Here is a 26763-nt window from a genome sequence, read left to right on the forward strand (position 1 = left end):
ACCGAAAGAAAGCTAACCCACATGTGCATGGCAGAGCATTCAGGAGACCAGGAGATTTTACCTGTAACAGTTTTGCACTTACCTTCTCTTAACCCTTTTCCTTTAGGGTGGGAGGTGGTGGTTAATTGGACGAGACTAGTGGACAGGGAGAATGATCACCAATGCTTCGATTTCAAACAGCACAAGTACTACAAGACTAAAGCCAAAGTAAAATGCACTATTTCTCCATTTAGCACTTGCACTCCCCTTGCACTGTACCTCAGCAGGAACAGCCCTGATCGCTGGGGAAGGTGGTGTGGGACTGGGAACTGTTGAGGGGGGCGGGCGCAGGAGGTGCCCCACACTACACCGTGCCCCACTCAGGCATCCCGCCAGCACAGAAGGAGGGACCACATGCCATCATCAGCTCAACTTAAAAAGTCATGGCTGAGTTGTTGGAGCCCAGGTTCAGGAAAGGCTGAAGCAAGTCCAATGCCAGGCCAGCACTGGCAGAGCCACACTGGACCCCCGCTGCTGCCCCTCTCCTGCGCTGGGACGGCACTCGTCCAGCTGCAAGGCAAGCCAGGTCTAAGGTTAACCTCCAGATCAACCCAGGGGTCTAACGCATTGAGCCAAAACCAGAGAAGCCACAGGAATAAAGGGAGCTGGAGGCAGGACTGACCTTTCAGTAGCAGCATGAACTTAAAGCTGTGCAATCAGGCCACAAAATTGCACTTTGATGTACATCTGTAGTATTTTATCTATCAATATACATGTGAAGTTGGATCGCAGCACCTCCTTTTTTAATATCATGATGTTTAACTACTGAACTGAGGTGATCCGCCAAGTTCTGTATGGCAAACACTTGTGAAACCATTTCCTTCCCCCACTGCCTACAACATATTTAGAGAATTATTTGATTTACACCACAAAGGGATTTCAAACATAGCTCAAGAGCAAACAAAACTTTCCTACACCATATACACACAACCTGTACAAGATGTGTGAAAAAACCTCAGCGTTTTCCTATCTGTCTGGTTTCTAAACACTCAACACCCAACAGCTGGAAATTTCATCTTCACAGAACCAGTCAGGATCATCCCATGAAAGCTTTTGAATCACCACAGCAATCAAACATTATTAGAGGGAGATTACCTGGCATTAGTACATGCAGTTTTGTTTAAAACAACAAATGTTAATTTCCCAAAACTGACAAGAATTGAGAAGAAAAACTGACTGAAAGGAAAATTTACGTACAGGTGTAAGCTTATATTGTTTTGTTTTTTTTTTTTTTAAAGACAGACAACTAAGAAAGAAAAATTATGATCCCCTTGTTTGAGAAAGAGGGAAGCCGGCTAAAAACCTATCCCGATTCCATGGTAAAACAAAGACAATACAGATGTAATGCAGCAGAAAAAAAGGGGTAAAGGAGGGAAAGAGGAACAGACAGTGATGAAAATTAACTAGAGCTACAGAAAATTGGTAAATGAAACCAAGACAGCAGTCAAGACAAGTCAGATATAAAAAAATAATCATGACTTGCAGGGAGACATAAAACGAGCTGGTTTTTAAAATGAATTAGAAAGGACTGAACTCTAATAGTGGTATAACCCCACTGCAAAATGCAAGGCTAATGATACAGGGAAAAAGCATTTAATAAATTTTTCCACTCGGTATTTGGAAATAGGCAAAAAATGCACTTGTATCAAGCAAACTGATGAATTACCTCAGTTGCCAAGTCAGCCCCAAAAATCTTGCAATTAAGTTTTGATTCGAGCCTTTAAGGCAATGCCTTAACTATGGTCACACTGACATGGAGGGATGGAAGGGAGACCATGCTGATCCAGCACCAGCAGCTGAGAGGGAAGCAGGATGACCAGTGCCATTACATCCCATTAGTAAGGCATAGCTTTCAGATAAAACAATCAAAAGTCAATGTAGGATTTCAGTGATAAAGAATTCAAAGATATGAACATAATCAGCATTGTTGTTCTATATAAAACAGGTCCTGTCAAACAAATCCAAGCGCACTCTCTGACGAGATTACACCCTTGGTTGGAAAGATAGCTGTGTTAGCACGTGTATGTTCTTTAGGCAGCGTTTGACTTAATACCACGCAACACTGATAAAAGAGTTAGCACTGCACAATCAAAATGAAATATCTTCAATGTATTAAGAGCTGGCCAGCTGACTGACCACGGTTTAATCTGTGAGCTGATAACACTGTTTGTGAACCAGCCACACCGTGGGAGCAGACATACCCAACGGCGCGATGCATGGCACTCCAGCAGGATTTACTAGCACTGTGCAAGATTTATATGGTCCAGGGCCAACAAGGATCGGACGTTAAAGAACAGTAAGAACCAGTGAGCTGAAGCAGGAGCCAGGCAAAGCAGAGTTGGGCACAACATTAAAAACAAAAATCCAAAGATTAGCTACTGGAGTGGATGGGATCAGCCAGGGGAAGTGAACAGTATTTCCTCCTCTTATGGAAATACAACTTCATGTGCTCACCAGAAATAAAAGTTACAAGCAAGCCAGGATAACTTTATCCTTTCTGAAAAAGAACTATAACCTTACTAAATTAAGCGTATGTTGTACTGCTTACTGACAATTTTATTAGCTTGCAGAAACTTAGTTGGCATTTGTAAAAAAAACATTTTCACCCCCCTTACCCATAACAAGTCAGCTTTTTACAAAGACATCCTACAAATACAATATAATACACTAAACAGAAGGCAAACAGTTATTGCCCTCTTGCCACATTAGATTATCAGCATTCCTCCCCTGGGAAAGACTTCCAGAGGTACTCGAACCACACACAGGCGCTGCCAGGAGGCTTGTTGAGTCTCATGTTGGGGAGGGAAACCCCCAGACACATGCAGACCACTAATAGGATTTCTAGTCCGGCCTCAACTGGAACAAGCCCCAACAAACAAGTATCTCCACTTATTTCACCTCCATGTCTTGTTTTCTCAGTTGTAAAATGGGAATAATGAAATGCATCACCCCTGCGAGGTGCTCTGGTATCTCCCAAGAGCAAAGGAACCATCACACTGGTTATTCAACAATTATTTAACAATTCACGATTATTTAATGATTTCCTACTAAAACTGACAGCCTGTCCCAGCCACTAATGTTAATCAAAATTATCAGTCCACAGGATCTATCCACATTAACATCTACAACTTACACTGCAAATTTTTTCATATGGACTTTCCTAAATTAGGAAATGCCTAGCAGTTTGTGGGTGGGACTGAAACTAAACCACACTACCCAGCTACCCACAGAGAGCCACCATTAAATAAAACCCCACGGATCACTGCTGCTGCCTGTGCTCCTGGCCCTGCCAACCTGCCCGCAGGTCCCTTGCCCAGCCCAGGGATGCTCCCTCTGCCCCATCTTCCCCCTTCCCAGCCAGGTTCTTCAGCCAGTGCCTGCCCTCCTGCTCACCCACCAGCACTATCAGGCCTTGAAGATGAGTTAGTTCCTATTGCCCACATTAACTCTTCCTTTGCCATACTGGGCTGAAATCCCATCAGAACAATAAAATCAACTCTGACATCCTTTGCACCAACTCAACCACGATTGAGCAAGCGGCCACAACGCAAAATGCTGTTCCCAGTCGTTTCATTAACTCCCTAGCCAGAGACTTTTTTAAACTAAAAAAGAAAGCACTTTTAAATGCACTGGTTTATTGTGATTTTTAATTAGTGACAGGATTTCAGATAGTGCACACCCATGGCCCCAAAAGGGGGGCAAGGGGAGTACGTGTGTGTGCTTGTGAAACCATTGTTTCTCCGTCAATACAGCTCATCCTCCAGTCCATCCAAGTTCTCAGCTGCCCAGTCACACAATTTTAAAAGCCAACAGCTGGGCGTTTTATAACCCTGGCGAACTCACAAGCCAATCCTTACGTTGCTGGCAAGAAGTCTTGGCCAAAGCCCGAGGACCCCACAGGGACTGTTCCTGCCCTACCACACTCCTTCACCTTCCTCCTTCACCCGACTGCTAACGAAGGCAAAGTCCGCAGGCAGGCAGCTGTTTTGTAAGCAGTTAAATGACAGAAGCAGGCGTACTTAATTGCGTCGGGCAGTGGCCAGGATCCAGGATCTGCAACCATCTGGAAGTTTGCTTGGCTTTTGTTTCAAATCTCCAGCACTGATGGATGGAAACAAGCTCCCAGTTCTTCTGCATTAACATAAAGACAATTAAAACAATTTATCCCCCCCAAGCAGCCCAGAAATGAAAGTACATCACACAAGCTTAAATGAGACAGTGTTGATAAATACATTTAAGTAAAACCTGACTCTTTGGAACAAAAAAACAAACCACCCAAAACAAAACCTCAGTTCAATCACAGAAAACAGCTTTGTCAACAAGTTCCTGTGACTCCTCGTTCTAAGAGGAAAACACTCAGATGAAAGGCTGAAGAAGGACTCACTGCATCCTCCTCACTGCAAGAAACATTAACTACTGCCTGACAAAAGCATTTCTGCTGAGAAAGGGAACACCACAGACCAGTATTAATGCAATTTTAGTGTAGCTACCAAGCAATTAGCTAGATAATACCTACACTACCTGCTGATTTTTCCTCTTCCAGAGTACTGGTGCAAGCATAACTAGCAATTTGTTGTTTGTACAGCCACTTTGAAGTTGCAGGTGACCCGATTTAGATTTTCCCTTCCATATCACTGAAAATATTTCTACTTTGGTATTGCACATCTGTTCGCTACTTTATTTCACTTTTTTTTAAGCTTTTACATTGTATTTCAGAATAACTTCCATCTTATATCAGCAAATATAAATTCAAACCTTTTGATCTTTTAAGTATTTAAACTCACATTTGCGAAGCACCGATCTTGTTACTTTCTTTCTCTAAGCCAAAGCTTAAACAAAGTTTATCTTGTATTCTGATTTTGCTTTGAAGCTTGTGATTATCCTGAAGTTACCATGCTCCTTCATAGAGATTATCATTAGCAAAGTTTTGGATACAAACCTCTGGGCTTTACTCCGATAAGTGGTCCACCACTTTCACAAAGCAGTTTTGGAAAGCACCTTTATTGTTTGACCTCATGTTCAAAGCTCTTTGAAAGCTGCCTATCTCCTTTTCTGAAACTATGCTACACCAGGATCATCCACCTAATAAAAAAGTGAGTATCAGTAACAGGATACAGGAGTGAAATTCCACTATGGTCGCAGCTGTATCAAAGTTTCAGCACCGATACTGTACAGCTCTGCACATACATAACTTCAAGTGCAAGTAGACTTGAAAAAAGTATTTTTATTATTTCAATTCATTAAAAAATAAGGGTCAGGTTTGTAAGTTTTGCTGTTGCAACAAACGCCTCGAGTATTCTCATCACACAGTATTCCAGGACAGAAGGTCTTTTTCTGCTCTCCCACTTCCTTGAAATCAGTCTGCCACTTGCACGCTCCTTATTCATATATGAAAATACTACAGCCACATATTCTTTTGTAGCCTGGCATAAAGGTCTTTACATTAAAATTAGTTAGGTCTTTCAGCTTGCCATAAGACATCTCCTGTCTGGATAGCTGGATTGCTTTAGACTAAGCTGTTTGATCAAATTCTGAAAAAGTTTGCATCCATGCATTCATCTGCTGACACTGGCTTTTGGCTTAAACAGTCCTGTACGCCTTCACAGTGTTTACATCTCTGATGGATTTAGAGATAGTAAAGTTCATTGGAACTTTTTTCCTGTTAAATATTTCTTCATCTCATCTTACAAGAAAGGCTTTCTACACTTCCACTCATGCTTATAACCCTCTCCCTGCAACTCTACAACTTCAAATTTATCCATCTTTCACTAACATAGGTGATCAGAATGTATACATTCTCCAAAAGAAGTCCCAGAAGGACTTGCAAAATAGTATTAATCTCCCTTCCCATCTCTACTAAAAACAAAATAAAGAGCCACCCTTTGGTGTACACCTTTTTTCATGGCTGTATCACCACTAACAGCCCCCACTCACACTATGGTCAAGCAGTGCAAGTAGTTGCACAGCAAAGTCTCTGTATCTGCTTTAAAAAAACCCTCAATGCTAATACTGATCGCAACTGTTGGGAAGAGATGATGTTGGCAGATAAACATATAGCAGCCACACTAAATCTTTGTCTAATGTATTAGAAGAGAATAGATAAAAATGGTATTTTTCTGTTTCTTCCTCTTAACTGTGTATTCTGCATACGACAAGAGTCAGATTCAGTTGCCTACCCCCTTCATCTACCAAATCCCTTCACATTTTTCAAAAACACACATTACTGAATGTTGTGAAATATTTTTTGTGAAAAGGAGGGATGTGTAAAAATGCTAAAACAGAGATACTTTACACAGTATAGAGCTAATATAAAATACTCATTAAAGAACCAGCCAAGCACTCTTCAAAATTTTTATGGAAAGCCAGCTTGTAAGATTTTCCTCATCTGAATTGCCTAAATTTTGCATATAGTCCCTCAGATTGCCTTTCACTTGCCCCGCAGTAAGATGGGGCAGAGGAGCCATCCTGGCAGGGTGGTGCGGGCAGCCCCTCGCTGCCCTGTCCCAGGCAGCAATCTGGGGCACAGCCCTGCACGAGCACAACCATTTGAGGACCACCAGAGATAGTTAAACCTCTCTTGCTCTACAGAGCCAGGACACCAACACATAATTAAGGCACTTTTAAAAAAAAATATTTATATAATTAATGAAAATAACTCTGCTGAGGACAGAAGAGGAGGAAAGTTGACAGATCCAATCTGTCATCCCCATATACTTTCTAACTTGAGCATAAAACCACTTCTCGCCATCTGAGGCTAGTCCAGGCTCCGGGCCAAAACTTTGCATTTCCCTCCCAAAGCGAAAGGACAGCTCTCCCACTGCCACGTCGCTAACCCACAGCCAGAAAGCAGCACCTCATCCCTACCTGGCACTGCCCACAGTTTTGCAGCTGCAGTAAAACCACATCACTGTGGTTTTATAATGGTTTGTATAATGAGGATATATCAAATTTGCTCAAAGGTGGCATTATCACTGTTTGAGGAAACTCAATCACATAAGAGCGCATATTATTATATTTGCTTATATTTCTTTTAGAGAGCATCACAGAATCTTAAATGATGTCAGGGCCACAAATAACATGCTTGACCTACTTGCAAACTATTCCCTTCATTATTATTTTCATTAGCTTCACATACCAGTATTTCCTACCTCCCAACTCTCGTATTTCAGAAGATACTACAACCATTTATCCACTCACCTTTGTCCCTTTACATTAACCCAGCAATTCAGGATGTATTGAAATGAATATGTTGTAGTGGAAAAATCTAAGGAAGGAAGAAGGGAATAGAGAAACAAGAATTTATTAAGACAGACAAGAAAGGACCCAGATCTGCTAGCAGGGACAACACTGTAATAGTCTAGAAGGTCTGAGAAACTGAAAAACTTTTTACAGCAACTTTTTTGAGCATAATATCATCCTGTTTGACTGCATGATCAAGAAATGCCAAAAGGAAGTGAAACTGTTGATGTCTAACTTCAGTGTTTTATATCCACAAATATTGCCTTTACAGCAACATAGCGGCTCTCACACATCCACTGAAGCAAACTATTCAGACATATAAAAATTAAAAGTGTAGCTGTCTTGTACGTTAAATAGATTGCGGTTACAGATGTATCTGAATGACTAGACTCATGTTTTATCCAGAAGCCAGAAGTGGTTGCTGCAGAAGAGATCAGAGACCCTTTTGGTTACGCTAGGCAGGATTGCTTAATTTCCACCCCATCACCATTTCCTGCCCACTGAACAAGGCAGCTGGAACATCTGGACAAGCATGTCCAGCTCTGTTAACCGAGAGGGGAAAGGGTAAAGATACACATGACAGCTTGTAGAGAAGACACTTAAATTAGGTAATGAGACCCCTCCTCTATATTTCAGACATCCTAGCAGTCGCGGGTGTGCAGCACCCCGGCTGCTGCTTGCAACGCACACTGACCCAGTGAACGGGCTTCAAATCAGCAAGAAGTTTGCACTGTATGTCTAATGAAGTCACAGAGGATGTTTATCTTTTGTGCGGTCATTAAAAGCACCAGTGAACTTAATAAGCAATAATAAAGATCTGTTAGAGCAGCATACAGAGTTGCAAAAACAAATATGCGCGGAGCAGAATCAAACAATTTTGCCATCAGCTGACATACAAGAAACAAGCATTAAGGCTGACTGTATGTAAGTGTGAGCAACATTAACAACTCTGATCACTTTTGTTCAATTTTATGTCAAGATCTGTGGAATTTTTGCTTTGTTGAAGATCTCAGAATTTGACTTTTTTCTTCTTTAGCCATAAGATTTCTTCCGCATGAGTTACAGTCAGCTACCAATAACATAACCCACATGTTACACACTAATTCCTGCAAGACTATGTTCTAGACCTTCCTGAAGCAAAACTAGAACATATGTTGTGGTAGCAAAAAACTCAATGAGCCGTAAGCTGCTACCTTGTTATGGCACTTGACCTTCCCAGAGTGGTAGGAACAGCTCATCTGCAAGAGTCATGCAACAAGACGTTACCTGTGCCTCTGGCAAAATCCATAGGATATTTCTGACTTCTGAACATAAGACACTATTACCTCAACAACATCTGAAGTTAACCAGCATGTGAAAATACAAAGTCATTTTCGTTTGTTCCTTTAAGGTTTTTGTTTGTTTGTTGGGTTTCTGTTGTTGTTTTGAGATCCTGCTGAACTAAAACGTAATTTAGTTTTACAACAAATAAACCCAGAGAACAACATACAAATAGAGGGTTACATAATGAGGCACCACGGGTATGAGCCACCTACCTGCTTGAGTGTAAGTGAAACACAGAAGCATCAGAAAACTATGATTCACTTTTGCTTATTCTGAGTTACTTTCATCAGTATTACCTGAGACCAGAAGAACATTCACAGTCACCTAAAATCACTAACTTCGGATTAGGGAACAGCGAGAAAATGACTGTGTCAACAAGCTAGACTTATGAATATATCAACATAATCACTGAATTGCTATAAAATTAATCCTTTATCCTCAAAACATCTAACATCCATTTCCTGCCGGTACAAAATAGGCTTGAACTTCTCAGAGCAGAGCTGAATGCCTGCAGGGTCATGGTGTGCAAAGTGAGCAGCAGATCGCTCTTTCAACTATCAAGTCATTTTGCACTGATCCAGACTCTCAAATGCTGTTAGACTCCACAGTTTATACAAGGGATTATTTGTGACACTAGTGCCATTTTCTCTCCTCCTCCAAACCACATAAGGTCACTCATTTAAGAGAAGACAACATATATGCATGCTCAGATATCAACGCAAATATACTGAAAGCACCATTCTCTAACTGACTGACAACTTAGACTGAAAGTTATGATTTATTTTGAATTTAAATATTATTTTTTTTGCCATTCCTTTCTCTTGCCCATAACCACCACCAGCCTTCCTGTAGCTCAGCCTGCTTCTGGGTTAGTCTCTAAGTCTGAGCTCTCCACAGACCATTCACAGTGCTGCAAGCCACTCACAGCTTAACTCCTTCCAGCGTTGCCACCTCTGTGCCTTAATGTTCCCTCTTACACATGACAGCCAAAACATGAGGCCACCTGACTACATTTCCAATTTCTCATTTCCTTCCCTATCACTCTCCATCCATGAACGCCCTTACCAAACAAGCCAGAAAACTTCTGACCCATTCCTCAAAACCAGCTTTTGAAGACACCCATGGATTTTCTCTCCCTGCCTGGCTGGCTGGCAGGTACCATCGACAATGACTCAACCTATGATCCAAAAGCAGTGCCCTGTGGTCCTGACAGACCAGACTACTCGGAATCTCCTGAAGTCCTCGGGGACCATATCCCACAGCCTTCCTGTGTCATTTGTACCCACCTTGGAGTCAAGACACAACCCACCTTGGCTGTAATGCTGGGCACACCCCCACTACATATGTGGATGGACACGTTCCTCCCTCACAACTGCCTCGCGTCCACATGCCTGCATTTTTAGTCATGCAAAGGCCACATGTCACACCCATTGCGTGAACAAGAGCATGAAGCAAAAGAGGACAGAAGGGAATGCAGTGTGCCACAAAGACAGATCTGCAGTCCCTCCCTCACCCACATCTGAAGCATTCAAGAAAAGCCAGCAAACATTGTGTGAAATTAAGTATTGTGTATCCAGTTGCTCAGTTCCCCAGACACACGGATTGTCAGATGGCGCTGGCTGCTCAGGAGGGACACTTCTCCAAGGCCAAATGCTGCATGCCGAGCCTCCAGTCTGGAGTGTGAGAGCAGAAGTAACCTCACTGCATGGCTGAGGATCACCTTTAACAACCATGAAACCAACAAAAGAACATAAATGATACAGAGATATAATTAAAAGGAAAACCCTATCTTAGTATCGGAAATCATGGGCAGCTAATGAATAAGTGTGCTAAAGAAAGGATGGGCAAGTGGGACACTGAGAAAAGCAGAAGTCCTAGGAATAAGAAAACTCAGAAGCTAATTCTGTAGAAATCCAGGGTAAGAAACAGTTTTTTTCTTTCATTTCTTTGAGATGCCACATCTAACACTTTCCAGCATTAGAAAATAAAGACTTGTAGCTCTGCCCTCCCCAAGGCAGTCTTTGAAAACAAATTTCCTAGTTAACCTGCCAAAGCAGAAGATGTGACAGCAGCTTCGTGCCCCTCTGCCCAGCTCAGGGGATGACTCAGTGGAACTAGCCCTCAAAAAACGTCATCCTTCAGTCAGTGCAACTGAATAGGAACAAATTTCTCACCTTAAAAGCCATAGCTTCCAAGGTAGCCACAGTTAAAGGCAGCATTGTATACTAGAGGAACAGCACTAACAGGTTTTGGTGAAAAAGTGACAACTTACTTTCTACCCCATTTTTCAATTTTTTATACAATTAATAAAAAAGTATCTACTGGAATTAGACTATAAAAATCATTTCCTCAGACCTTGAGAGTATCTCACAAAAGAACAGGACACTAATACGTGTTAAGTGGATTAAGAAGTGGGGAAAACAAGACTAACATTTTAACTGTTCAAGCCAACCAAATACACAACTCAAAGCGAAACACCAACCCCGCAGCCACCCTTCTGCTACAAGAACAGAATGGACACACGCACATATTCAGCTGGGTCTCAAACTTGCATCCGGTTGAAATAGATCTAGAAGAATCAGGTACATGGTATATCCCAGTTTGCCTTATCTTGTCACAAAACCTGGAGTGTTTTCCACTTTCTACTTCAAGTCTAAGCCGTTATTCCTGATACTAAAACATCAAATGAAAGGCAAAATACTAAGTCACACAGTACAGCAACACACTTAATGAAGTAAGTCAAGCCCAAGCTGTGCTTCTGCTTTTCAACCTCACCACCTCTATCAGTACTTATAGACAAAGGCCACTATTCAAGCTTTTGAGTTCAGGCATTATACACCCCGAATAATCCACAACCTCTGCAGTTCCAACAGTATCGCTTGTGCTCTGTTAATTTATTCTAATAAAGCGATGCTTCTGTTTGCCATACGTTTGCTAGTAACAAGACACTGAAAGCAATTCTTTCTTTTCTGTGAGTTGACATTACGTGAGTCTGCAAGAAATACAGGCTGACCAGAAGGAAACCTATTCAATGCTCTCATTATCCACAAATGCTATCATCTTTTTTTCTCTGCTGCATTATTCCACATCAATAAATAAATAATGAGCAAAGAGCAATGCATAATACTTAACAACATACCTACATCAGCTCAAGTGTCAGCAAGCATAAGGTCATTTATGTTACATGAATTGCTGTTGAATAGGCATATACTTCCACAATAAAGGCAACTTATGAAGTGGAATAAATTCTAGCAGCTAACTAATCTTACACTAAAGAAAAACAGTAAGGCGATCCTGAAACAAATCAGGACAAGTCTCTACTCCCATGCTGTTTCTGCTACCAAGGTCCAAAATAATCACAGCACCTTACTTCACTGCAGTGTTGGGCTTGACTAAAGAATCATGCAGAAATATTTGGGGCAAAAGATAACACAGGGATTTAGATTATAAACGTTAGCATTTTACTGGTGGGTGAGTGGGGAACATGGAGCAACCATGTAAAATTGACACAGCTGCATAGAGGCCCAGGGACGTAGCTACAAAATAAATTTAATATTTTGCTAGTTTAGATTAAAAGCATGGGGAAATCTGTCCCCAACATCTCAAGGGTGGCAAGGGTCATCTAAAATTGTTGCTTATTGAAGTTTTTATAACAGCCTCAAGAGCAATTTCTTTTTTCTCTTTTTGAAACACTCCATATGAAACATTCCTGAAAGCATGAAGACATGTTTAAATACATATATATGCACATTCTATTATTAGAGTCCTTCGCAATGACCTAATGATAGAAATGTCCATAATTGCATATAAGGCAATTATAGGAGACTTACATATAAAGCATGCTTTAAGGTATGTGCATGGCCGCCATGGAATAGCTATACACTAAGTCAACATCGAGAAATCAGACAAGCCTACCACCTTCATCTCCAGAGAAATCAAGTGCTTGATTTCAGTTATCCTAAATCTTAACACAAAAAAACCAAATAATCAAAACACAACAGCAGAAACTCCGCTCCTGAATCCATCTTGTTGCTGCTCCACTGAGTAGCTTCTAGAGGAACTAGAAGCAGATGCCAGAACAAACAAATGCCACGTATCAGTATGAGCTGCAATCTTTGTCCTCTTCAAAAAAAATATAAAATACATACTTAATTACTTTGTTGCTTCATATTACATAAATAACATTACACATAGCTGCAGTTTAATAAGCAGAGTATCCAAATGGTAACTTTCAGTATATAACACCATTATAAACTGTCACCACTAGAAATACAAATAAACAATGTTTCTTATATAGTTGGTGTTGTAGTTGGCTTTCTGCCTGTTATCTGCTAACAAACAACACAATTTACTTGTAAACAAAGGATTCCTTAGATCAAACACAGAAAGCATGTCACTGGAGAAGCCGTGTGTTTTAACCTCTAAGCTCAAGGAAAGCCATCCTTTCCCAATTACAAACACTGTGAAAATTTGCTCAAAGCCACGCTACCTGGGACCTCCAGGGAATTTTCCTGCTGAGGAACAGACTTTAACACAGACTACGTTTTTCTTGTGTACTTGCTCAACAGCACCGTCATTTTTCATCCAAGGCAGAGCACAGATTTAATATCCACAGCAGCATTTCTGAAAGGCAACTAATCTCTCCAACACTGTTACAAATTCCACGATAAATCACGTTTAATTAGTTTGTGCTTTTTTTCCCCCCAGCTGTCGGTAATCCAACAGAGAGGGGGCTTCCAACTTTAATTTTGCAAAGAGGTGCTTAGAATGAATTGGTAAAACTGCAAACCACCACATCCCCACTGGAAACTGTTTGGAGTTATCTGCTTGCTGACACACCAGCATTCCTGCCTGTAGATGGCCTGGTACCGTTGTGTATCCAGCGTCTCCTATTTCCACTGCCTTGTTTGAAGAACTTCCCTCTTCCCACATACCTTCCATCTCCAGGGACAGATCACACAGGGACACTAAACCTTGGCCGTAAACAACGTGACTTTTGATATTCCCGTTTCTAATGGATCCTCCACCGCTCAGCTGCTGCTATTCAGCAGGGCAGAGGCGATCACCCAGGCACGAGTCCTCCGGGCAACTGGTTTGAGAAACTCTTTGCCTTGCTGGTATTTTGCACAGCTGAGATTTACACAGGGGGCTGCTGGCTTCCTCTGCTATTTATTTTATTTGCTGCACACTAAAAGCTATGGCAAACAAATGGGACTCAGATAACTTGCAGCATGTTGCACAAAACCATTCCGATGCATTGGGACACTCAGTTTCCAGACTTAACAGCCGCTACCACAGCATCCTTGGTGGGGGAGACAGGGCTGTCCTCCCAGGGCATCCCAGACTGCCAGTCCTGCTGCTCCCCACAGGTCACTCCATCTTCCCTCGCATCTTTCTTTTTGAGAGGAGTGGCAAACTATATTGATAAGAAAAGCACTGTGGAGAGTAAATTGTTTTTTTCAGCTGTATACAGGCTCTGGGACTTTTATGTAATTATATGTATTTTGTAGGAGTTAAGATCCTCACGCTACAAACATTTATTCATACTGCAAACTTTGCTTTTGCACTACCACTCACCAGAGTGACAACCTACATTTTTGAGGGAAAAGCCAATTATACTAATTGGACAGTTCATGAATACAACCACACACATGCAGAAGTGTGCTGCATGATCTGTATATATCTTCCTGAAGAGATTTATGAATTGTAGAAGTTTAACTGTCCCTTAACTGCTTCTCTCTCTCAGAGGACTTAAAGGCATCTTTAGCAAAAAGAAAAAACATAAATTCTCTGCTAAGAAAGAGGTACAATGCAGAAATCTTCTTTCAGTTTACTAAATACCATATGTAGAAAACAAAAGTGCCAGAATAAATGCACTTCAGCTTGGAAGTTAGAAATTTTTCCGAGCATAAAGATAAAATGCTTGCAGTATGGAGTTACAGCTCCGAGTTTCTTGGCTATAGTAGAATATCAGCTTATTTTGGATGCTAACTTTCTTCATTTCTTATTCTTTAGCCAACTATAGGCGAACAGTATGAAAAACCCCTCTCATTGCTGTCCCAGCAGTGACCTCAAACCCAAACCAGATGAGTCCCGATGGTTAAAAAAAAAAAAAAGTAAAACATATCCACTTCCACACAGACTCATCTCTGAGCTACATTATGATCATAACTAGCCAAAAGATACTGAACTGGGTAGAGCAATATGCGATACTTCTGGGGCAGCAAACGCTTCTGTCACAGCAGGGTCCCGATAGAACCAGAAAGCACAACTGCTTTAAAACTAATGAAAGGGAACCACAAAGTGCTGAAGATTAGGAGAAAAGCACTAACAGACCGCTTCTGTGCAAGACCCGAAATGACCCCGGGAACACGGCCAAGAATCATTTTCTTACTGGTAGCACCGGCAGCATGATCTCTTACTGCTGAGAAAGGTACACGGGCGGTGGGTGGGCGAGACCGCCGGTGGACCGGGTGAGAGGAACAAGATGCCTCCGCTCAGGAGGGAGCCCATTGCCGGTTGCTGAGGCTCATGGAAGCAATGCCTTTACCTGGATTTCAGCCAAGCACACATCGTGTCACCCGTGTCCGGACCAGCAGCCCCCCATCAGAAAGGAGCAGAGCCCCAGACCCGTACGGGCACCGAGGCACTGCCAGGCCTGGCAGTCTCAACCTTTTTAAAGCAAGCTCAGCTGCAAAAAAGGTTGAGAAATAGCGTTCTAGACTTAAAAAATGCGTGTGAGTTTGAAATCCCATTACCTAGCACATTGTTAAACTCGAGTTAGACTGGTTTGGCACCTTTCAGGAACGTACTAGTTGACAGGGTAAGCGGTTAGGGGATACAGCAAATGTGGTTAGGGCACGGGGAGCTGGGATACGTGGATCTGTCCTCACAAACGTAGCACTGAGTTCAAATAAAAAAATAGCACAACAAAAAACCCCACCGAAATAACGAAAAAAAACCACCAAACAAGAAACTTTAGTTTTCCCCTATCTCAGTTTCTCCATCTGTGATGGGGTAACTACCACTTTAAGGAGCAAGGCCAGTACTTTTAGGTACACACATAAAAAAATGCGAACGAAATACACAATTACTAATATGGAGAGAGGCAGGCTTGCCCCCCGCCTTTTATTCTACAAATATAGATGGGATAAATGGTTCATTACATTTAGCTCCAAGCCGCACCACCTTAGCCAAAACCTTATTTAAATAGACCATTTCTGAGAACCGGGAAGGGGGGAAGGCAAAGGGGAGGGATGCAGATGTGGTCTTAACCTAAGAGAGGTTAAGCTTTTAAAAGACTTTTTCTTTTTTCATTCCGTCTCCTGGTAGCATGCCATTTTAAAAAGGTGTCTGGCAAGAAAAATAAAAAGTTTCCAGGGTTTTCCTTCCCAAAGCCGCCTCAGCCAAGAGCCGGGCGGGGAGGACGGGGCCGCTCGCGCCTTCTTCCAGCTTTTCCTCCAGCTTTTTCTCCAACATACCCCCTGGATCCAGACATTTTGGGAGGCAGCTGCGGGCGAGGAGGAGCCCCGGTTTCCTCACCTGCCCGGGGCAGCCCCCGGCCGGCTCCTGGGCGCAGCCGGAGGGCGCGGACCTGCCTCCTCCCGCCCCACGGCCCCAGCTCCTCCGGGAGGCGGCGGGGGGGAGCCGGGGCGGGGGCAGCCGCCGCCACGCACCCACCCACGCGTGCCACCGGCACACGCAGACACGGCCGCCAGCAACCGACCTCCCTCTCCCCACAGATTTTTTTTTTTTTTTTTTTCCTCGCCCCCCCCCCGGAGCCGCACCGGCCGTACCCGCGACGCGGGGCAGGGCGGAGGCGATGACAGCGGCCGGCCGGAGCCCCTCGGGATTCCCAGGCGGTGCTGGAGGGCCCGTCCCGCCGCCAGCCCCTCGCAGAGCCCCGGAGCTCCCCGCGGAGGGGCAGAGCCGCGGGGCCCCGCGGCACGGAGCGGGCGGGGTGGGGAGCCGGGGCGGGGGGGGGGAAGCAGCGAGAGAAACTTTCCGCCAAGTCCGGCCGCGTCCCGCCGCCGCCGCCGCCGCCCCGTCCCGCCGCCGCCCCCCGCTCCCGCCCCGCCGCCGAACAAAAGAGCCGGGACCGGCAGCAGCGCCTCGGGGCGGGGGACGCGGCTCCCCGGGGCTGCTCGCCAAGGGCGTCCCCGCCCGGGACCCCCTTCCCCCGCCGCGTCCTTACCTGGCGGAGGGCTGGTGCGGGGCGGCGGGCCGGGCGCGGGGGTGAGTCCCGGCTAGCTGGAGCGAGTGCCAGGAGGGCTCGGCGGGGATTCCGCCATGTCAGTGATGTCGGCACCACATGAGGCCCGCGGCCGGCCCACGCTACCGCGCACTCTGGAGTAGAGGCTCCCGCCGAAAAGCCGGCTGAGGCGGGCGGCGGCGGGGCGCGCCGGCTCTCCTGCCCCCGCCCCGCCGAGCAGCTGCTCCGCCCCGGGCCGGCCCCGCCGCCACCGCCCCGTCCCCGGGCGGGGGGAGCCGTGAGGGGCGGGCGGGGGGCGGGACCGCGGCCCGGTGTGTGCCCAGCCCCGGCCTCGCCGCCTGGCAGGGCCCGGCCCGGCCGCTGCCCCCTCGCCGCCGAGCTCCCGCTTCGCCCCTCGGCCGCCCCCCCAGTGCCTCCCAATTCCCGCATCGTTCCTTCTTCCCAGACACCACCCCTGGGGCGTCAATCACCCTCCGAGCCTTCCTCCTGCCCAGCGAGCGGCCTCCACCGACCCGCCGGGGGTTGATCCCTGCTGTCACCAAAAGAAAAAGCCATTTCTGGCTGGAGAAGCCCCTCGGCCAAATATTTGGGGGCTGGGAGCTGCCTGCGTGCCCCAGGCTCGCCCGGGCATCCTCCCCAGGCATCTGTCGCGAGGGGTGGACGCTCACTTAGAAGAACCCTTGGTCCATCCGTGAGGTCGTTCCTACGTTTCCATCGGTTGGGAGCGAGGAGGAGGAGAAGTTTCCGGCAACGTTTTTCAGAGCTTAAGAAATGATCTGACTTAATTAAATTGTTGCAGCCCAGAAGAAAAGTTTTATCCCCTGGCTCTGGAAGAGAGCCCCGAGGAACCGCGGTGGTCATGTACCTCTCAGCACTGCATCCAAGCGATGCGGGAATCATGACTGGAGCTTTAATCTGGTTACAGGAAAAGCTTAAAATAGGACTCGGCCTCACCCACACTGCAGATCACAGCCACGCTGTGAAGGGTCTTTTCATTTGCCCTTAGTCCTTTGGGCATCAAACCTTCCTCCGCAGAAGCTCATCGCCCATACCTCCAGCGCTCTGCCTCCTCCCCATCGCTATAGTCTTCGATGTTATTCTTCCTTACAGCTTTTCTCAGCGGTTCATCTACTTTATCCACCAGAGCAAGATTTCCTTTCAGAAAATGGAAAACCCCGTGGAGTCTGAGGCAGCCCAGGTTTATTTTCATCAGCTTCCATTAAAATATCAACAGAAACATTTTTTACGTTGGACTCCTTGATGTTCTAATTCTTGTTGAAACTCACACTACAGAAAAATTGGTTTGGCATAAAAGTTTGGTAAAACTAAAACATCATGCCCAACTAGGCTGGGGTTGGTGGGGTTTTTTTTATTTTTTAAGTGACCAGAACACAGAAAAATGAAAATAAAGTTATCTGAAATAGATAATTCCTATGAAAATAACAAATCAGCATTTTCCCATGGGAAAGATTTTTCAATGTAAAATGGCCAGCCAGCACTAAGTATTGTTCATTGTTAACTGCAAAAACTTTTGTAATGAGTAAAATCTAAAAGTAGAAAAATGTTTTGTTTTATTAGTGACCCAAAACATGCAGACTTTTTGATGATCCTGGATTGAGTTACAGAGTCAGATGAGATTAATTATTCACTAGGGTGGTAAATTGGTCTCGTAGACTGTTTTGTGAAGGAAAAGATAGAGAAAAGGGACAGAGGGAGGGAGTGAAGGCATTGGTTTAGAAAGGAAAAAATCACTGACCTGACTTGGAAAATGACAAAAAAAAAAAATTAAATTGAAGAATTAACAAAATCAAACCTGAAGAAAGCAAAATGAAAAGAAATAAAGAAGAGGAAGGAAGTGAAACCACAGGCCTGATTTGTAGCTTTTCTATCCAATGGGCCAGAGGAAGGCTACATTTGGAGGGTCAAAGCAGAGGCCCTGAGCATGGGGACATTTCCAGTCTTACCTGGAACCACAGAAGTGGCCAGACTCAGAAAAAATAGAGCAAAGCCAACCTGGGCCTGGAGCAAATGCACACCTTCTCCTCGGAGCACTTTCTATTCAGCCACACTGCCCTGATGAACTGGAAGAGCAGATATGGTTAACAGCAACTGGAAACTGGTTCAATGGAAACTGGGCATGGCTTATAAACCGAGGAAAAGGGCAGGGGAGAGTGAAGCAAGGACTGCTTTTCCTGCAGAAAGTTCCTACATAAATAACAGATAAAACTATTTCTTTAATGGTTTACTCCCTGAGCCAGCTCATTTAGGAAGAGAATTAATCAGACCAGGAGGAAACGTCTTTTGCCCCTGAAAAAGGAAAAGGATTAGGTTAAGTGGTGACACAGCTGGGACAGACAAATTACGCCGGAGAAAATGACTGACCTAAACTATCATCTAAATAAATACAGACCAAAGCCATGAACTTATCTCTTCTGTTTTGATGAGTCTGGGTTTTTTTTCAATAACATGCATATTTTTCTTTTATCACAGCGAGATCTTTCTGTTTATTCAGGAAGCGAGCGGCGTCAGAAACGCAACAACGCATCTCTTCTGTCTCCCTTCCCACGTGCGCCTGTTGCAGAGGAGCAGGATGAAGGGACGATGCTGTCTCCTTTGGCCTTTCTCTTGGATCCATGTCCCCAGGACAGTCATTCCCAAGCTGCAGATGCACCAGGACCAGGCAGAAACCCCTAACTCCTTTCAAGCAGGAATTGTTTAGCCATCACACAGTAACAATTTAGGCACTGTTGGCTAGGGCTGGATCCAAACCAATCCTAAATCCTGTATTCGGCCATCATCCCCATCAGCCATCCCCTCCTATTTGGTGACAAATCCCAGAGAGGGGCCTGTGGAAAATCTCTCCATACAATCAGGATGTGGCCTTGGAGTTCAGACATCATTGTAAAGGCTGTGAAGATGGTCTTTATTCCCACAGGATACTTTCCCTCATGTTTCTGATGGGATTTGAGTTCAACTTTTACTATTCCCACAAGCTGCATGTTCTGTATTCTGGAGGGCAGACAGGCATCTTGGCATCGGTGCTGTTTGACAGTATAGAGAATGCTCTGATTGATTTATTTGCTGAAGACTGCTTTGGTTTTTTACCTGGGGTGTACTGCCCTCAGTCATTTTAAATACTACATAGCACCAGCATACAGGGTGGATGGTTCTGCTCAAAGGGATGGAATGTGGCCGCAGGAGTTTTCTCTCCATGTGCATTATTACATCTCTTAGCAGCTGTGGGGTGGACTGGCTTGGGACTTGGTGTCTAATGGGTTATATTTACCCATAGCAGGAGCTCCGGGTTCAGACTCTTACTCTCAGGGCCTGCAGCATCTTGGATAGAGAAAAAGAAACTTGCTCAGCAAGAAACACCTTAGGTGACCCCTCAGCAGGCTGAGAGCCGGCGCTGCAGCATCCTTCACTCGGATCTGCCTTGCCAGGGGAAGGGCTCTGCGAGGTGGGAAGGGCAGGATGCTCAAAGCAAACAACTGGACGATCCCCTTATGAAAACATCCAGGGCAAAATGGTGTAGCACTTTTCCTCCCTCCCCCTTGCAATCACACAACTTACTCCTTCCACAGAATAAAGACAGGACCGTATAATCTGTTTTTTCTTGTTAATAAACTCGTTTGGGGGCCCTTCTCTTTATGTATCACAGACCATTAAAGTTAGTACAATTTAAACAATTGGGTATTCAAAATCACACAGTACTATCTGGTCACAGTCGTTTTATCTCTTTTATCTGAAAAAAATGAAAGCTAACGGCAGATTAGATTGTACAGATTAAAACATATTGAATTTCTTCAACCTTTACCATGTTTTATTTTCAAGATAGCGCCTGTGGAGACTGGCACAAGCAAGATGATCCGGGTAAGCCTATGTAGTTTGTAGTTCATAATGGTCACTTTTACTGCAGGGAATCCAAAATTCTGCAGGACACTCTTTTTAAATAACTAGGGCATGTAAACATTAGCATGAACCAGGATTTCTATCTGTACCTCTCTATTTAGAGGAAATGAATGCCAGTTATTCACTGAGCATATATTCATGTTTTTGCATTCATGAACTGACTGATGTTGGTGAGGAGTTTGTATTCATGGTATTAATTAGCAGATTTTTCCCTTTTTAGGACACAGGTCAGTGTTTCTCATGCTCAATAACACATGCAGAAATTAAGCCCCCAAAATCTTATTATTTGGATAAGATCAAAGGACTAATCACTCTAAAATTCTGAACTAAAAATTATCTGCCTCTCCTGTTAGTGGGGTGCATGGTAACTTTGCATTGCACATCAATCTGTGGTAAAACCAATTACCTATTGGACATCCTTTTATTACATTTAATGGGCAAGCCCTTAATTTGGTCTTTGAATCTCTCAGACTATGAGTAAACAATAAATATGCCCAATCAAACTCCACTAGAAGTCACAAAAGACCCAGGGACGTCACCAGCAGAACGCCAGTGCCGTTATTCTAAAGATGTGATTTCTGACACAACAGAAGTTGTTGTTTGTCAGGGATATTATTCTATTAGTTGTTTCTTAAGCTTTACAAAGGCATCATGGAAAGAAAATGTTCCTGTTGCCCCCTCGTCCATGAGAAGCACCATTGTCTTCATAATTTGTCTGCTTGCAAGCTGAGGACTTACACAGGGCATTTTTTACATTTTTTCGTCTACGTTGGTTTTATAAGTTTAAATAAGTTCCCATCTGCCAAGAGCTTCCAAAGAGCATTGGCGCTTAACCAATTCAAGAAGCTTGCCATGAAGATTACACACCAGTTGTGCTTATTCAAAACAATAACTTCTGACCACTGCACCAGAAGAAAATACTCTCATTTATTGTCTCATAATCACACATCTCTGCAGTGTTAGTTCCACTTTGCCAATAGAAGGATGTTCCTTTTGATATTTTACAAATATTTCAGCTAAATCTCCTTAACACTGTGCAGTTCTTTGGCTCGTTAGGTTTGCTTTGGTTTTGTTTTGTTGAAAGCTCTTATTTCAGTTCAGGCTCTAAAGAAAACAAAGCAGTATTGCTTGCATTGTTAAAGCCAAAAGTAGGGCCAGGGAAAAAAAAGAAAAAAAGTTCTTCTTGGAAGATTTTGTAGATTGGTATTCATGAAACAGCTGGAGATGAAACATACAGCACTAATCCTGTCCAGTTGCTCCTGGTCATGTTGCACATTCAGGAAATTCATAATTAGGTGGTTATATCCCCAGTGTTTCCCCTGCAGCACTCTTTACAACTAGCAATTTATCTTCTTTCTTGTCGTTAAAAACAAAAAAAACCAAAAAAACCCCACAACTACAAAGGAAGAAGTGGGGGAGAAAACACAAGCAGGAATGACTTAAAATATGCTTAATAGTTTCTTCTCACTGTAAAAAAAATAAATTCAGATGTTGTCATTTCTGCACATACCAGCAAACTTTGCTGATCCATTGCCCTTTTCTATCACAGTACTTTTCCTCTGTGCTGTATCTCCTTCCTCTTCACAGTATTTGTTTTGCTAGTTAATTTTTTCTTTTTCCTTGCCAGTCATGCGCCTGCTTTCCTGTAAAGGGCAGCCACACCTGACAATTTAGAAATAAATGCTTTAGTAAGTAAACATTTATTTTTCTTGCCGAATTGAAGCACTATACATGGGAGTTTTATTCCCAGCTCCCTCCAAGGTTTCTAGTGAATTCCTAAGTAGTTTCTGCTCTTTGACTTCTCTAGTGGTATCATGAAAGCCTTTCCCTGCATGCTGGGAATCTTCATACTGCATGCCGCAAACGGTGTTTTGTCAAAAATCCATATTCATTTTAAATCAGTCAGGGTACAACTTGAAGGATTTTTCTTCTTTTCATAGCCTTTAAATAGAACAGTCTTATCTACTGTTAATTACATACATATGCAATGTGGAGATTTTTGTACACAGGGCAATCGATGAGAAACGTTGCCAGCTTTGGAATTAAAGTGTTACCAGTGACTCAGCAGGTTTGCTCTGAAATAGCAAAGCATTATATATAAGCTTTTTAAACAACCATTATTGCTGATATTTTCCCCAAAGTAATTTTAAAAAAGCACCTGAGAAAACCAAAAAGAAGACTACTTAGATAACGCTGCTAGTTAAAGTTCAGGAGTTTCCATGCCTGTGATTAGGAAGCTACACTGGTGGCTCAGAAGTCTGGGTTTTCAGAGATAAAAAAACAACAACACAGCAATTTCATAATGCGTACAGTGAATGCACAAATAACTTTAAAACAACAAGAGACTCATAAACACCTCTGGTGCTGGAATGGCAGTTCCAGCCCCTAGATCACAGGATTACCATAAATCCCAGCAAGAAGTTAGGGAAGAGCCAGCCCTCATCCCAGCCTTCCTCCCGATGCTTCTTATCCAGGGAGCCTCAGCCACATTGCTGTGCACTTGTGGTTTCCTCCTCCTTTCAGAATTTCACTAAGTGTATTTTTTAAGTCCAAATGGAGCAGAAACACATCTAGATGACGTTGGGGTTTTTTTCCCTATCCATCAGTGAGCATCTCTGATTCCCTGGCTCTGGCAGCATGGAAGCAGCAGGCCCACTGCTTTGGAATGGAGATGCCCAGTTGAGCCCACACACAAGTCCTGTTTGAAAACATCATGGAAAAGCATGACGATTTTCAAAGTGAGAGAGCTCTCCTCAAAAGCTCTATGCATCTGCAATAAAACAAGATCCTTTAAGCCAGGTGGGAGGCCCTTATGAAAAAAATATCACCAAGTTTCAATATATTATATCAAAAAAAGGCATTGAGCGACTTTAGAAAATTTCACATCAGATTCATCTCCATCAATGACTTTGCCTAGAGCGTCCCCAAAACTGCATGGAAATACATAAAGTGTTACTCTGAAAAGCAGTCACGTTTTAAAAATTATTTACCAAGTTGCTAACTTTACCAGGCTTAAAAGGTGATGCCTGAGATAACGTATCTATTTCATGTTGATAAATAATTGAGTCTGGGATATAAATGTTTTGGTATGGCCTTGGAAAAATCTCTTCAGCTAGCTGTGCCTCAGGGTAGAATGATTTAAAAAATAATGCTTATTTTACAATTCTATTACTTCTTTTATCTACAATAAATAGCCAGGCTTAACCTCTCCATCATGCCCTGTCACACACACTATCACACCCAAATTCTACCCATCTTTAACATTTTTTTAACAAAATTAAAATCTAGTGGCATGCCCTAAAGAGCAACAAAACCTGGAATTATTTTTGACTAAGGGAGGAGCAACCACTACGCCAAGGCAATATAGGCAGCGTGCTGTCTCAGCTCCTGCCTTATTGTGTGCACCCTGGCAGACCACAGCTGCGATATGCAGTGATGTGAAATGGTGTCCACATAGGTCCTGAGTCATTTGATCGCTGATAGGTGAAAGATTAACTTATATTTCACTTGAAGGCTGATAGAGCTGATACAGAGCTGGAGGAATGATTGTAACATGTTAAAATAAGAAGGCAGGCAGATTCTTCACAGGTTTCTACTACTGTTTTTCTTTTAAGCCTTGAAAATTCATGTGATTTAAGCAAATCTTGAAGTGACAGGAAAGCAAATAGAATAATTTCATTACCCACACAATGATTACATGAGGCTTAACTGATGGGTATTTTTAAATATGCTTTGTGATCTCCAAAATAAAGTTGTTAGAGGAAAGGTGCCATAAAAATGCCAATTATTCCTGTTATAATATAAATCTCATGCCATACTCAATAAAGATTAAATAAATATAATAGACATTTTAGAAGGATTGAGAAAGCTCTCATATTTGTTTCAGATGTTTCTTATTCCCCTCTCTCCACATTACTTCAGCTTTGGAAAGGGAGTTGCAAAATAAAGAGCAATCTGCTTTGGGTTGCACTCTTCACCAGTTCCTCACCACGGAGCGTGTATTTCTGTTTCCCCGAATTAAATGATCTGCAAGATTTGCAGAGTGGATTCCCAATCCCCACAGCCAGTCTACATCCAAAGCAGGGGCCAGTGGTCCCTCTCTCCTCCCCAACCCCCAGCCCAGAGCCCAGCCAAGGCAGGGCAGCGCTTTAGGCTCAGCCCTGCCCTGGCCACAGACGTGTCCAACGCTGCTCCTGTCCCTTGACTCAACTCTGTGCCATCCCATGCATCAAAGCAGAAGAGACTTAAGTCTCAAGTGAAATTTCTACCCTGCCCTATGCAGGGTTGTTAAATGTCTTTGTTGAAAGTAGCTGAACTATGAAGACTAGCAGGTGACGGATCACGAGGTGTACGTGTGTGGTTAGCATTGCCCCGCCTGTGACAGCCATGCGTCTCACGGAACAGTTTTGCAGCTCTCACGACTGTCAGCCCCGAGCTGAGATCTCAGCCTTGCTGCAGCCAGGCAGCACTACAGCGCCCAGCTTTCACTCAGGGTTTAGACTCTCAGACACTTGGAAATGCCTGTAAGAGACCCAAATGGAAGGATTATCTCAAAGATTTCCCCAGGAGTCCAGCTTCCTCTGCATTCCCGCGCCACCTGACACATCTTTTTCAAGCTGCCTTTGTCTCTGCCCCATGCCTTCAGCAATCCACTTTGGTTCCCCCAATCCATTTGTACTACCGAGCCCTTTTTACTGTCCCAAATTCACAAACATCCTCAGGGTCTCACAGTCTGTGGTCCATCGTGTTTATAACTTGTCTGGTTTCTCCTAGCTCTGCTTGCTGCTGAATGAGGATGGGAAAGGGCAAAGATGCCCCAAGAGCCATGGTCTCCCCTACCACAGACCACATCTCTTCTCAGCCGAGGTTGTAAAGCCATGGTTATGGGAGCAGTAATGCTGGATCTGTGTATTTCCAGATTTCTTCTCAGCATATTTATCCCAGAGCAGGCATGTCTGTTGAATTTGTCAGAGTGCACGGTACAGTTCATGTGAACGTGACACCTTTATGCTAACCCTGCATCTGCTCTGGGATTCAATGTATAGTTGGGTTGGAAGTGATGGACAGTGCCTGATCTGGCATAAAGCCTGGCTGTTCAGAGTTAATCCATCAGAATTTTTAAAATAAACTGAAACGGGCAGAGAGAGTTTAGACCACATAAATACTTGGTCTCATATGGCAGCACTTTTTAATCCTGTCCTGTCCCTGTCCAAAAAATAAATGTATTGTGTTGTCACACCACTCCCTTAGTCCTTTGGTGTTTTGGTTCTTCTGTAACTAGAAAATAGGGATCCCAGCATTTCTGTAATGGGATTTTTATCAATTTCTCATGAAAACATACACATACTTTGAAGCAATACTGAACTGATATTGATTATTTCTTCTGAATGGCACTAAAATCCTCAGAGATTAACCCGAAAATGCATCAATCCTTCAGAGTGCTGGGGGCATATATTTATATTTAACTTTACCCTGAGATTAACATATTCAAAATAGACTTGGCAGTTCATTATATGAGTAAGTTATAAGAGTACTCTGAAGTATTCAGAATAATCAAGTAAGCACATGCAGGATCAGGGTCCAAGATGGTTATTTGGAAAAAGCATAGTTCTGCCTGGCACAAAGAAAATCCAGTGATGAACAGAGTGCTATTTTCAACAAATACTCAAGATACGCCTGTATCTTACTTTACATTTCTTGTATAATGGTACCTGTGAAAAGAGAGATACAGTTTTTCTTGTTGGGGAAAGATTTGCACTTCAGAGAAGGTTTTTTTTAAGCCTTAATAACTCCTCTTTTTACAAGCTTGAACTTGATCATGAAAACTGCTCAGTTCCACTCATCAATTGACTTTGTGACTCCATTTTAGTGACAAAAAAATGGCACCTGAGTATTTTAAACATAATTCACTGAATTTAAAAGAGAAAACTCTTGCAATCTGTAAATCATGCATCTAAAATTTACAAAAACTTAGCTGTGTTAATCAGGGGATGGAGGAAACACATTTAAAGTGAGGTGATGCAAATGCTACATTTTAA

General features: G+C 43.4%; 1 protein-coding gene across 1 annotated transcript in view; it reads right to left on the reverse strand.

Moving 5' to 3' along the window:
• Positions 1 to 16943, reverse strand: part of FNDC3B (fibronectin type III domain containing 3B) — a 209527-nt gene extending 192584 nt beyond the window's left edge. The window contains exon 1 of the mRNA XM_074834262.1: positions 16796 to 16943. The gene's annotated coding sequence lies outside the window, so the exon portion shown is untranslated. The remainder of the gene's footprint in view (positions 1 to 16795) is intronic.
• Between the last annotated feature and the right edge of the window lie 9820 nt (positions 16944 to 26763).

This window comes from Strix aluco, chromosome 9, assembly GCF_031877795.1.
Source record: "Strix aluco isolate bStrAlu1 chromosome 9, bStrAlu1.hap1, whole genome shotgun sequence".
Classification (NCBI taxonomy): domain Eukaryota; kingdom Metazoa; phylum Chordata; class Aves; order Strigiformes; family Strigidae; genus Strix; species Strix aluco.